Consider the following 14,761-nt stretch of genomic DNA (forward strand, 5'->3'; position numbering starts at 1 on the left):
AACCTGAGTGAAGCTTTTAGCTTTTCATTAAAACCATATTTTCTCAGGCGAACAACCTAAGTATAAAGAGTATTATTTAGCATGTATTAGGCATCAGCATTTTGTGAGGAAGGGACTCCCTGAGACTGGAGGCCCCTTTAGTACTCTCCCCAGGGGTGTCTGCTTTGTGCTCAGAGATTTCTTATAGACAGAAAAATATATATTTTTTAAGTATCGGAAGAGGCTTCAGATATGTTCAGGTTCAATTCCTTCATTTTAGAGCTGAGGAAAGTGAGGTCCCTCCATGCTGAGTACCTTGCATTTGCTGACTCTTAGCAGCCTCACACATGGTACATGGGCGCGTGCGGCTCGCAGCCCTCCTCCGCCCTCCTCAGGATCGGCAGGTTAGTCGTTGGTCTACCTCTGGATTAGTTCTTGCTCCCGTTCTGCTCCTGAACAGACAGTACAAAAGGGTCTTTTGCCTTCGATTGCGACAATTTAGCATTAATACATTTGGTATTAGTTTCTGTCTTTTCTTTCCGACTCACTCTATAGCTGGAATCTTGTTCTTTCTGCCTACACACCTGGTTGTCTGCATCCTAACCTCGGCTGAATAGTAGTGATGGCATCTGGGATTGCGCTCTGTTGTCTGGACAATTCCCGCTTGAATTTTGATGGGCACCACCTGTCTTCCTGTGTCCCAGCTGCTACTGCAGCACCCAGAGGCGCTTCACCTGGTCCCAGAGTAGTCTCTAGAAAACAGACCTCCCCTCTGTTTTTTCCCCTCCGTCTAACTCTAGACTGTTTATATGGCATGCTAGGTTGGGTCCTGTTGAATATTTACTCCTTTCTCCAAGCCCCAAACTCGGAACATTTATTCACTATGAAAACCCCTTTCTTATCTCTCAGAAACAGTACACACCAGTAGGATGTATGGGGCTGCATCCCTTCTTATTGGTTGAGTCAACTTTTCTATTCACTCGGATTCCTTCTAATTGGCTTCACCGGTCAGGCATTTGTTCTGATTAACCAGCGACCATGCAGTTTAGTTCTTAAACATTTTAAATGTAGCCTCTGCTTCCAAGTAACCATTGGCTAAGCGCATGGAACCACATATATGCTAAATGCTTTACATATATTAACTCTTATAATCCTCATAGCAATCTCATCATATGGTATGATCATATGGTATGATCTCATCATATGGTATGATTATTTTTTAAAAAGAGTAACTGAGGCTCAGAGAAATTATACTAATATCCCAAGGACATAAGCCATGTGCCTGAGTCAGGATTTAGATCCAGGTCTTGGTGACTTCCCCATGCCTCACTATGACATCGTAGTATCCTCTAACCAGTACCAACTCATTGTGCATTGAGTCTGGTCTGCTTATCTTACTCCAGGATTAGAACATCTTGGCCAGGCTGTTTGGTGCTTCCATGTCCTTCCCTGCAGATTAGGGCAGTAGCCATTTACCTGTTGAGAACCATGAGTTTATCCAAACCTTATGGACAGACCCAGCTTCCAGGTCTTCCCCCTCCTGCCCCCAGCATCCAACTCACCTGCTCCTCCCATATCTAAATCCTACTTCGGTGATGAATAAATTGTCAGACCTGTGCATGGATTTGAACATCTTTCTTTATTCTCCTGTTGTTATATTCTAAAAGCCATCAAAGAACTAAGGAGACAGTTCCCTTTGGTTCCTGATTTGTTTCTCACTCTAGAACTCTAATTTTATTTTTTAGTTGCAAAAATGAAATGTGAGAAGGCTAAGCATATCATCAGGGCAGCCTACCTGCAGAAAGAGTAACTAAATATACATTTAAAAATTGCCGCACAGTGAATCTGGTGGTTTAGGTTTGAGCAGGTCATGAAACCATGTAATATTGTAACTATAATAGCTAATATTCATTGAGCACTTAAAATGTTCTCAGTTCTATACTACACACATTATATACATCCTCTCACTGAATCCCCAACAACTCTATATGGTAGGGACTATTATCATCTTCATTTTATAGACGAGGAAACTAAGACACAGCATAGTTGAGTCACATGTCTGGGTCACCCAGGTGCTAAATGAAAGAATCAGGATTCAAAGACAGGCACCCTGATTCCAGAGCACAGTCTCTTAATCAAGCCAAGAATTATAATGCTTTATTTAAACAAACATACAAGAATCACATACACAGATGGTTATTGTTTTCCAAAGCACTAGCATTATCACCTTGGGAAAATAAGCCCATTTTCTAAGAGTGTTGCCATTTCTCAAAATATTTTTAGAACCGACCTCTGACCCAACTACAAATTTATAAGGCAATTAGACTTAGGCTTATACCTTGGTTTTGATTAAAAACAGCATTACCATAGTATAAACATAGTTCTATAAATCAATAAAATTGATGAACATTGCCTCCTCCAAATAGAAATACATAAGGAAAGGTAACTCCCAAAAGAAGAAATATAAATGACCAAAAAACATATGGAAAGATGTTCAATGAAATATAGTCAAAGACATGCTTATTAAAATAATGAGAAGATACTTTTTATCTGCTAGGCTGACAAACATCTTTTAATGATTGGCAATATCCAGGATTAGCAAGGATGGGGGCAATAAATACTCTTATGAATTACTGACAGTAGTATAACTTGATAGAATTTTTCTGTAAGTCTGCTTAGCAATACACATCAAAATATTAGTTGGACATATCCCTGATCCAGATATCACAATTTTAAGAGTTTATTCTAAGAAAATAATTCTGATTCTAAGAATATTTCTTATTTAAAAAACTCCTTTCCTAAGAAGAAGAGAATAAGGTCAAGTGTATAAATATCTTGCAACCAGGATGTCCATGACAATCCTGTTCACAGCTTAAAAAATGGATAACTAACTAAATGCCCATTAAACTAAATGTCTATTAATAGAGCGTTGATTAAATAAATCTATGTAATGGAAAATTATAGTTATTAAAATGATGATGTTTGTGTTAGAGAGATACCTACAGTATAGTGTTTATTTTTATTTTTTGTTTTTTTATAATGTTGATATTTTAAAAGCTAGTAATATAATATAACAATTAGTATAATACAATAATATAAAAATTATGGTAGAATCTCATCTTATCCCATTTTATTTATCTCTATATCTCTCCACCCACAAATATACAAATATGGATAAATATTCTGGGAAAGCTATTCACTAAATTGTTAAGGGTGATTATTTTTGTGTGTTAGGACTTCATACAATTCTTTTTTATTTGTTGTCATACCATTCTTATTTCATGCAATGTATTCTTATATTGTTAAGTTTTAACTTTACAATGTTCTCTTTATTATTAGGCAAAAATAAATCTCTTTATATTTTGAAAAAAAGTTACTAATACCTAACTGGATTATTCACAATCTTTACCAGACATAGTTTGCAACAATTTTGGACAGTATTCAGGATAAGAAATACACTCACAAAGGAAGGGAGCTTGCCACTAACGACATTCTTTTGTCATGTGAAACTCAGATCAATCTCAAAAGAGAATTTACAAAACTGTTTCATCACATCATTGAAATAAGAGTCTCCAAATGGTGACAATGTATGAGCGCTCAACATTTATTTGAAGATAAAATTCTGGACTGTTGGTTGACAAACTCCTCTCGCCACTATAACTGTTGTGCCTCACATACTCAGTTTACATCAGTTTTCATAAAAAATTTGAGATAGCGGAGCCCCAAAGAAATCCTCTCACTGGGTGGCTGAACAAGCCGTGGTTTCTTTAGCTTTGGCATGCATCGATAAAAGAAGGCATATTTTTGCGTGCTTGACCACGCTCAGGAATCTGCAAGTCTGCTACCATTGCATTCTGCGGATGGTGCCCTGAATAATACCATGTACCCTGTCGTAAAAGCCAAAGATGCGCTTGTGGAATGTATTTTATTCCGATTTATGAGGACTGCTGCACACAAATGGATTATTGTGGTGTCTGTGATTAATGGAACACCACATGGCTGCGTGGACTTCATAAATCATTGGATGCGATGTCTGAGTGAATTTTACTTGCAAAATCAGTTTCAATCAGCTTGGCTCAAAACCTGGGTAAAGCAGAAAGATGTGTCCAGTGGTGGGAGGTATCAGGGACTGTGTAGCAGTCAGGACCTGGTCCGGTTTTACGTCTCTTGTTATCAGTGATGTGGAAGAATGAATAAGCAGCACGTTAATTAAATCTGCAGATGGAATTGGAAATGTCACAAAGGCTGTGAAGGCCTGAGAAATGATACAAATGGGCCTAAATTTAGTGATAAGTGGGGGGTTGGAATAAAGGACAAAAATAGAAGAGATTTGAGCATGTGTGCGCCCGTACACACAAATCAATAAGCGATGAAAGAAATCAGTTAATTTTATAACTCTCTTAAGATCTCGAGTATCATATGAAAACAGTTTGGGGATAATGAATATTAAACAAGAATGCCTGCAGGGTTTTATTCTAAGATCAATATTTAGCATTTGTTTTGTTTTTAAAGTAATGGGTTTATTGCTTTTTTGATACGTGAGTAATATATATTCATCATAAAAGAATGAGGAGCTACAGATCAGCACGATAAAAAATATCCCTTTAATTCCATCATTCAGTAGGATATATAATCATATATATATGTATATATATATAAATGAGAAAATGAGATCATATTGTATTTTCAATTTGGCATCCAATTTTATTTGTGTAAGAATACTTTTTTTGGGGGGGGCGCCTGGGTGGCACAGCGGTTAAGCGCCTGCCTTCGGCTCAGGGCGTGATCCCGGCGTTATGGGATCGAGCCCCATATCAGGCTCTTCTGCTATGAGCCTGCTTCTTCCTCTCCCACTCCCCCTGCTTGTGTTCCCTCTCTCGCTGGCTGTCTCTATCTCTGTCAAATAAATAAATAAAATCTTAAAAAAAAAAAAAAGAATACTTTTTTTTTTTTAAAGGCCAGGTTCTTGAGAACAGTGGTCTATACCCACCTTTCTCTGGCTCATTGAATGTGTTCCCTTCAATCTCAGTAATTAGAAGCTCAGAGAAAAACGACAAAGGGCTAATATTTGTAAGGGCTAAAGCTGGAGAGAAAAAAAATTTTTTTTTTTTTTTCTGAATACGGTGCCCGCTCCTGGGAAATTCCTGACACCACCAGCGAGCAGTCCATCTCTCTGAGCCCTTAGGGGTCAGCCTTTCACCAAGGGAGCAGTCACAGAATTCCCCCCACATTTCCCGGCGAGGCTGGCCCTCTGATCCTGAGAATTATTGGCCCTTCGGCAGAATCACTATTATGAACTGAGGAACACTCCTATTTCCAGAAACAATTTAAAAGGAGGAGGTGATTCCCACATGGAAGGTTATTCACGAGGGTGGAGGAAGGTCGTCACCTGAGACAAACGGCCTTCTGAGGGTGGAGTTCCGGGAGGCATGAAAAGAGGGAAGGAAGAAAGAAGGGAGCGAGGGAGGAAAGAAGAAAGGGGGGAAATGAAGGAAAGCTCCGGTTTGGGGCCCTGAAATATGGCTCTGAGCCAGGGACGACGGAATAAATGAAAGAAAAGCCTAATTCAAACAAACACAGACAGAACCTGAATCTTACTATGAATCAAACCTGGAAGTGAAGGGAGGTTGTCAAATCAAGGGAGAACAAAGTATTCCTGGAGGCTTGAATTTCAGGCCAGCGTCCCCTGTTCCAGCTCCGGGTTCTTGGTGAGGAGGGTCACACGGGCGGCCCTGGGCTCACCTGTCCTTGCGGTGGCCGCACAAGAGGGAAAGGGCCATGGGTGGGAGTCCCTGGGATACCAGTTTCCAGTTTTCCCACCCACCACTTGGCTGTTGTGAAGCACTTCCTGTCACCTCTTCGGGTCTCAGTGTTCTCATCTAAGAAGCGAAAAGTTAGCCCTGCATCACCTCTAACGTCCTCTTTAATGGACTTGCACTCCTAAATCTCCACCGCACATTAGAACCACCTCGGGAGCTTTCAAAACCCACCATGCAAAGGCCTCCCGCCAGACCATTTATATCAGAATCTCTGGAGTGGGACAGGTGTCAGTATTTTTATGATCCTCAGGAAATTCCAATGTGCCTCCAAGGCTGGAAATCTCTGAACTGTACTAGATGAGTTTTGATTCTTAAAACATTAAGAAAAATAATAGCTAACATTTATTGGATGCTATGCCAGAAGCACTTTACATATTATACTTCATTTGATTCTCACGAGGACCTCAGGAATTAAAACTTTCCATTTCTCCGATACTATAGAGGCAGACAGGGAGACTTCGGCGGCTAGGTAATTTGTCTGAGGTTACCCAGCCCGTGAGTAGTGGGCTAGATTTCTAACGTAGGCAACTCGATCCCGGAACTCAGGATCCTGCCCGCTAAGCCATACTGAAATGCAGAAATCTGAGCAGCCTCTTGTAAGTGAACTTAGGTTTGGAAGTTGTGCAGAATTGCCATTTTTTCCATAAATTAGAACTGGGCGAGAACATCTCATTCTGGTTCTGTTTCCTGTCTGTACTTCAAATTTTGTAATTTACTATAATTTTCACTCAGAGTAAGTGCAATAGGGGCTGCCTTATAAAGCGTCTGTGCAAATATTGCCATGTACATTGCTACCTGGTATTTACAGCCTGCTTACTACGTGCTGGCCACTATCCCAGGTGTTTTTGTGTTTTCATGTACAGTTGACCCTTGCACAACATGGGTGTTAGTTGTGTAGTCTCCCTTACACATGGATTTTTTTTTATAAATACAGTACAGTACTATAAATATATTTTCTCTTTTTTATGGCTTTCTGAATAACATTTTCTTTTCCGTAGCTTGCTTTATTGTAAGAATACAGCATAACATACATATAACATACAAAATGCATTTTAATTGACTATATTATTGGTAAGGCTTTTGGTCAACGGTAGGCTATTAGTAGTTAAGTTTTGGGGGAGTCAAAGTTCTATGCAGATTCTTTTCTTCCTTTCTTCCTTCCTTCCTCCCTCAGCCTTTCTTTCTTTCTTTCTTTCTTTCTTTCTTTCTTTCTTTCTTTCTTTCTTTCTCTCTCTTTCTTTCTCTCTTTTTCTTTCTTTCTTTCTTTCTTTCTTTCTTTCTTTCTTTCTTTCTTTCTTTCTTTCTTTTTCTTTCTCCTCTCACTCACTCTCTCTCTTTCTTTGACAGAGAGAAAGAGAGAGAGAGAGCACAAGCAGGGGAGCAGCAAAGGGAGAGGGAGAAGCAGGCTTCCCACCGAGTAGGGAGCTGGATGCAGGCTCATCCCAGGACCCTGGGATCGTGACCAGAGCCGAAGGCAGCTGCTTAACTGACTGAGCCACCCAGGCGCCCCTCTATGCAGATTCTTGGCTGGGGTGGAGATTGAGGCCGCTAACCCTCACACTGTTCAAGGGCCAACTGTAATTTTAAAAAATGACCACAATATTTTGTGAGAAGCTCTTCTCATCAAGAAGTAGAGTCTATTTCTTTACCTCTTGTTTCTGGACCTGGCCATATGACTTGCTTTGGCCAATGAGATATCAGCAAATGCAACACAAGGGAAGGCTTAAAAAGTGCTTGAGGACTTGTGTGTGACCTCACATTTCTAGCCTTTAGAACTCGGCCACCACATGAAGAAGTCCAGGTGACACTGCTAAATGTTGGGGATCCGTGGCTCTGTCGCCCAAGCCAAATATACAACATGTGAGTGAGGCCATCTGGAACCAACCAGTCCCAGACCACTGCCAACTGACTGCTAGAACATGAATGATCCCGGTGAGACCACCCAAGAACCACTTAGCTGAGTCTAGCGCAAATCATCAACCCAAAGAATAATGAGCCAAATATTGTAGTTTTAAACTATTAAGTTTTGGGACAGTTTTTTATGCATCAAAAGCTAACTGATATACATATATTCACTCCTTTATTTCTCATAAGATACTATCAGGTAGATTTTGTTATTGTCTCTGTTTTATAGATGAAGAAACTGAGGTAGAGGAGGGTTCAGTATTTTGTCCAAAGTCACTTAGCTAGGAAGTGGTTGTGAACTCAGATAAACTGGCTCTACAATCCATGCTCTTAATTTCCATGCAATATTATCTTAAGAGCTCTAGGTGAAGTTCTGAACTTAAAAAAGAACATCTCCCATTTAATTGTTAGTTGCATTCCTGAAAAACTCAATCTATATTAAAACTGCGAAAATACTTTTATATTTTTACATATATTTACATATGTTTATATGTAAAACAGAATTAGTTTCCAGGACGAGATAATTATAAACAATTCTTTTTAGGAACATGAAATAATCCAAGAAGATATTAAAAAATGATGTGGGATACAAGACAATTCTTTAAGAAATTGGTCCATAAGTGTAAGCAGCATATCATTCTTGGGCCCTGCCTACCAAATGCCAGGAGCACCACCCTCCTAGAATCATTGTAGCAACAAAAACTTCTCCTATAAATTAAAAAAAAATGGATACTTGGGTCCCACTCCCAGAGAGTCTGTTTAATTGGTCTAATGTGGAGCCAGGGTTAAACCTCTGGAGGTGAAGCTCAATTAAGAGCTAGTAGAGTTCAGTCTGTGATGATGGACAGACCCTTTATTGCACAACCAGGCCGTCAAGAATGGTTGTAAAGGCTGTGCACTGCACAGTCCTGGAGGGCAGGTAGTCACAAAGACTGGGACGCATCCTTCATCTGTCAGATAGAAACCATATACTTGCTGCCTGGCTCGAGTGAAATCACATGTGAAAATATTATAGACATACTTTAGGTAACATGGAATTTTTCCTTGAACAACTTTCTTTAGTTGAGTAGCATTTTAAATTATTTAGACTGTATTTCTCTTCATAAAAGCCTACAAGATTTTATTGCATGTATTAAAAATTAAGCTTTATAAAGATTTTTTAAATTAAAAATCCCACATACCCACAAAGTCACAACCCACATACCATGTTTTTGTGTCTCCTCTCTGCCTCATTCATATGTTGAAGACCTGTGCCCCCGAAGTGATACTGTTTGGAGATGGGGTCTTTGGGAGGTAATTAGGTGAGGTCATGAGGGTGGTGCCCCTTCCTTATAAGAGGAGAAGAGAGGCTAATGCTTTCTTTCTGCCATGTGAAGACACAGTGAGAAGGCAGCTGTCTGCAAGCCAGGAGAAGGGCCCTACAAAGAACAAAATCTGCTGGCATCTTGATCGTGGACTCCCAGCCTCCAGAAACTGAGAGAAAAACAAGTCTGTCGTTGAAGCCATCCAATCTATGTTATTTTGTTATGGCAGTCAAAGTTGACGAAGACACAAAGCAATTCTTTAGAAAATGTATCTCTGACCTACGAAGGATTTACCTCATGAACCTTTACAAAGCAAGCTTCTTCATTTCAGTGATAAGTGACTTGATCTCCAGCAATATTCTTTGGGGCACATTTCTTAAGAATCTGAATATTCATCGGACCACATTTTGACAGTATTGAGTTAATACAATGTGCCCATCAGTAGACTAAGGTCTGGATATTTAAATTATGATGAGACACTGTTTCTGCCCACAAACAGCTTCCAGTTTGTGAAACAGATGTATAAACTGACAAGTCAAATGCCACCTCACAAGTGGTGAAATAAGGGTTGTGAACAAAGTGTTCAGTGGAGAGTGCAGGTGAGTCAGCCTGGCAGAGGGTGCAGGCCCTTATAAAAAAAAAAACAAAAACAAAAAACGATTGGATCGAGTCTTAAAAGACTAGTTGACATTTGCCTGCTGGAGAAGAGGGAGAGGTGTGATGCAGCAGGTGCAAAGGCACTGGGGCTGACAAGTGAATTGTCAGAAGCATAAGGCTGGGCCTGAGAGGAGGCAACAGTGATGAACTTGAGGACATAGATTAGTTACAGCCTGTGCAGGGCTTTGGATGTCACGCGAAGGAGTTTGGATTTCATCCTGACGAAACCTGGAATCTGCAGGAGTCGAGAAGCAGAATATAATATCAATCTTGTGCCTTAGGAAAACAACTGCAGCTTCTTGGAGGGCAGGACAGGAAAAAGATGGCCCAGGGGACAGTGTGGAGACCTGTGCTAACGGGCACCACACCTGAGGCATTCTGGTCTAGATTCCATTCTCTGCAGTCAGGTCAGGAGTTGCTGTAGGTAGGTTGGAAAGGAAGCATGAGGCGTCATGAGACAACAAGCAATGGAACAGGAATTCAAGCCAGAGGGCCTAGGAGAGAGGTGAACAGGCTTTAAGTAAGAGTATTAAGAATGACACAGGATAACATGCCAGAGCTTCTGAAAATTCGGTGTGCATCAGAATCGGGCTTGTTACAAGACCTACTTCTGGGTCCCTCCCGTGAGATCCCGACTCCATACAGGACTGGGGCAGGGCCTACTAATCCACCAGCACCCACGCGATGCTAACACTACTGGTCCGCGGACTCAATTTTGAGGAACGAGGCTCTAAGGGGACTTCTAGCTGTAAAATGACCTGAACTGATTTCAGGATTTAAAACCACTTGAACCTGCAGGTGTAGACATTTAGCTACCAGACCAGGGAGAAGTCTGAGTGGGTAGAGGAGGGCCCATTCCTGACGGACCAAACGTACGATCTGAGAGACACCCCCGCGGAGCCAGCAGCTGTACACGAACACCAGATGAGACTTGGTTTAAACAAAAAATTGGTTTCTCTTCTCTGCAGGCAGCTGCTACAAAATGGGACTAACGGTCGTTTAAGGAAATGTGAGAGAAAGAGGCAGGCCTGAGCAAGCACTACGCAGACACTGTCTCTTCGGAAACCGGATCCGTCGGCTGGGGGCTGGGGCTCTGCCCGTCCAACCCGTCACTGACCCCCACATCGGGAGCATCTGGGCCTCTCCAGGCTGACTGAACGCAACCCCCCGCTGAAACCTTCCAGTTTTTCAGGGGCTCTCTGCAAGCGGGAACGCAGCATTTTGTTGCACTATTAAAAGGGGGAAAAATAGGTGAAGATAATCAAATTCTTGAGTTGCTTTAATTATGGTGCATCTTTTAATACGACAGACTGAAGAGGCTTCCAGAAACTAGGCCAAATTTTCTGGAGAGCTGCCAGCAATCATACGGTGTGAATACATATATAAGCAAGATGTTAATGCTCAACATTTTTTTTTCTTTTCTGACTTAAGCTGCGAAGGTAACAGTAACACCGAAGCCATATAGCCCGTGCAACCCAAGCAACAGATGGCAATTTGCTTAAATTGCAAGATGGATTTGAAATTGGGATTGATTAAAATACTGGTGCCTATAGTAGATGAAAAGGAGTTGATTCATTTTCCAAGATCCTTCAAATATGGAAATTATTAATCAGTGAGTCGGCTAGTTTATCACTAGGTATTAACACATACAAAAACAAAATCTTCTAACATTCTTACCTTTGCGACACAAATTCTTCAGTTGCGCGAGCAAACACTCTGTTCCCACATAACTGAATAAACGTAGAATGTAATCCGAGCAACGGCAGGTCGGGCAGCGCGGAGGGTATACAGTAGGTACCCGCTATGTATTTATTGAACAAACGAGTGAATAAATGAATGTTGTCAAAGCAGAAGGTTCAGGTAACGGGCAGCCTGGCCCCGGATGGGGACTACAAAGATGGAGAAAGTGTTCGTGGTTTGGCTACAGAACTCCACGTGTAGAAAGCAGGAGATGCTGAAAGACGGGAAAGAGAGAGAGAGAGGACTCTGAGAGGGAAGGGGAACAGGAAAGCCTGGATTGTTGGTCAGGAGGGTCCTGGGAGACCTGGTAGATTAGCACAACAGAGACGTCAAGGACTGAACTCGTGATGCAAAACATTCTAGCAAAGTAGCTCTTCAGAGAATGGGATAAAATCAACATTGACACAAACAAGCTCTTGGATCTAATTATTTGGCAAGCACCTGCTGCAAATCTCGAAGGGGAGAGGGAGAGGCTGGATGGGCCGTGTTGGAGTCCACTTCAACTGTCTTGAAGGCTCTTGCGGAAATATAAGTGTTGGGACCCTTGAAGTGTTGGGGATACCAATTTGTTATTTCACAAGTGTTTATTGATCTCTACTATGCACAAGTACTTTGCTTGGTACAAAAGTAGATAATATGGAATTCCTGTCCTCAAGCATCATACAGTCCATATACGGAGAATATATACATTCAGAAATAACAGTATAATAGGAGAAACTTGAACAATTGCCTAGAAGTCTGAGAATGATTTGAAATATCCACGTATTTATTTATTCATTCATTCATTGCTTAGAAAGTGTGCGATTCAGTGGATTTTAGGATATTCGTAAAATCACCCCTACGTAATTACGAGTATTTGCGTTACTTAAAAAGAAACGCCGTAATCATTAGCAGCCGCTTGTCATTTCCTGCTCTCTCTAGCCTCTGACAACCACTCATCTAGTTTCTGTCTCTGGATTTCCCCATTCTCAAATGATTCCCCCAAATTAACTTAAGCTAAACATATGGTTTATTTCTGGAATCTGAAATCTATTCCAATGATGTTTATGACTACACTGTCTTGCTTACTGTATCTTTGTAGTAAGTTTTGAGATCAGGAAATTTGATTCAAATCCTTCGATTATATTCCCTTTCAAATAGTTTTGGCTATTTTGGAACTCTTGCATTTCCACATAAATTTTAGCATCAGCTTGTCAATTTTTGCAAAATGTCTGCTGGGATTTTGATAGGCATTTCATTTAATCTGTAGATCAATTTGGGGAGTATTGGCATCTTAACAATATTAAGGTTTCCAATCCATGATTGTGGAGTTTCTTTCCATTTATTTAGATATTCTTTAATTTCTTTCAGCAGTATTTTGTAGTTTTTAGAGTAATACATTTTGCACTTATTTTGCTAAATTTATTCCTAGGTATTTTATTGTTTTTGATAGTATCATAAGTGGAATTTTTTTTCCTTTTTAAAAAATTCTAATTTAATTTAATTTTTAATTTCAATTCCACTGTAGTGAACATATAGGTTATTAGCTGTTTCAGGTGTACAATATAGTGATTTGATAAGTCCATATGTTACTTAGGGCTTGTCCAAAGAAGTGTACTCTTATGGAATTGTTTTCTTAATTCCATTTTCAGATTATTTGTTGCTAGTGTATAAGAATAGAATTGGCTGGGTTTTTTTCCTCCTGTATCCTGAACCCTTGCTGAACTTGCTTATTAGTCCTAATAGTTTTTATGCGGATTCCTTAGGATTTTCTTTGTACAAAATCATGATATCTGCAAATAGAGATAATTTTATTTCTTCTTTTCCAGTATGGATGCTTATTATTTTCTTTTCTTGCCTAATTGCCCTGGCTAGGACCTCCAGTAGAATGTTGAATAGAAGTGTAGAGAATGGGTACTTTTTTCTTAGTCTTGACGAAGGAAAGCTTTCAGTCTTTTTAAAATTAAGTGTAATGTTAACTGTGGGTTTTTCACAGATGCTCTTTATCAGACTGAAGAAGTTCCCTTCTATTCCTAACTTTTTGAGTATTTTTATTCATGAAATGGTGATACATTTTGTCAAATGCTTTTTCTGTGTCTGTTGAGATGATCATGTGGGTTTTAGCCTATATTCTAGTAATGTGGTAGATTACATGGTTGATTATTTTTTACTGAACCAGCCTCACACTTCTGGGATAAATCTCATTTGGTCATGGTGTACTTTTTATATGTTGCTGTATTCAATTTGCCAGGATTTTGTTGAGGATTTTTGCAATTATATTTATAAGGCATATTGGTCTGCAGCTTTCCTTTCTTGTGATGTCTCTCTGTTTGGAGTCAGTAATATTGGTCTCATAGAATTAGTTAGGAAATATTCCCTCCTTTTCTATTTTGTAGGAGAGTTTGTGAAGGATTGGTGTTCATTCTTCTTAAAACATTTGGTAGAGTTCACCAGTGAAGCCATCTCATCTCGAGATTTCTTTGTGGGAAGGTCTTTTTTTGTAATTTCTTTAAAAAGATTTATTACTGATTCAATCTCTTTACTTATAGGTCTATTCAGATATTCTAGTTCTTTTTTTTTTTTTTTTTTTTTTTTTTAAAGATTTTATTTATTTATGTGACAGAGAGACAGCCAGCGAGAGAGGGAACACAGCAGGGGGAGTGGGAGAGAAAGAAGCAGGCTCATAGCGGAAGAGCCTGATGTGGGACTCGATCCCGGACCGCCAGGATCACGCCCTGAGCCGAAGGCAGACACTTTAACAACTGCGCTACCCAGGCGCCCCCAGATATTCTAGTTCTTGAATCAGTTTTGATAATTTGTGTCTTTCTAGGAATCTGTCCATTTTATCTAGGTTATAAAATTTATTGACATGTAACTGTTACCTGTATTACCTTATAATCCTTTTTGCTTCCGTAAGATTGATAGTAATGTTCCCTTTTTATTTTTTATTTTAGTAATTTGGGCCTTCTTGCTTTTTTCTTGGTCCAGGCTAGCTAAACATTTGTCAACTGTATTGATCTTTTCAAGGAAACAAATTTGAATTTTATTGATTTTCTCTTTGTTTTTCTGTTACTTATTTTATTTATTTCCACTTCAACCTTCACTATTTCCTTCCTTCTGCTTGCTTTAGTTTGCTCTTCTTTTCCTAATTTCCTAAGATGGGAGGTTGAGTTACTGTTTGAGATCTTTTTTCTCTTTAAATATAGATAGAAAGTTTACAGATAGAAATTTACAGATAGAAATAGCCCTCTCAGCACTACTCCCACGGCTTCCCATAATCTTAATATGTTGTATTTTCATTTTCATTCATCTCAATATGTTTTCTAATTTTTCTTGTGGTTTCCTCTTTGTCCCATTGGTTATTTAGTAGTATGTTGT

This window comes from Ursus americanus, chromosome 7 (genome assembly GCF_024610735.1).
Source record: "Ursus americanus isolate L20-20 chromosome 7, mUrsAme1.1.p, whole genome shotgun sequence".
Classification (NCBI taxonomy): Eukaryota; Metazoa; Chordata; class Mammalia; order Carnivora; family Ursidae; genus Ursus; species Ursus americanus.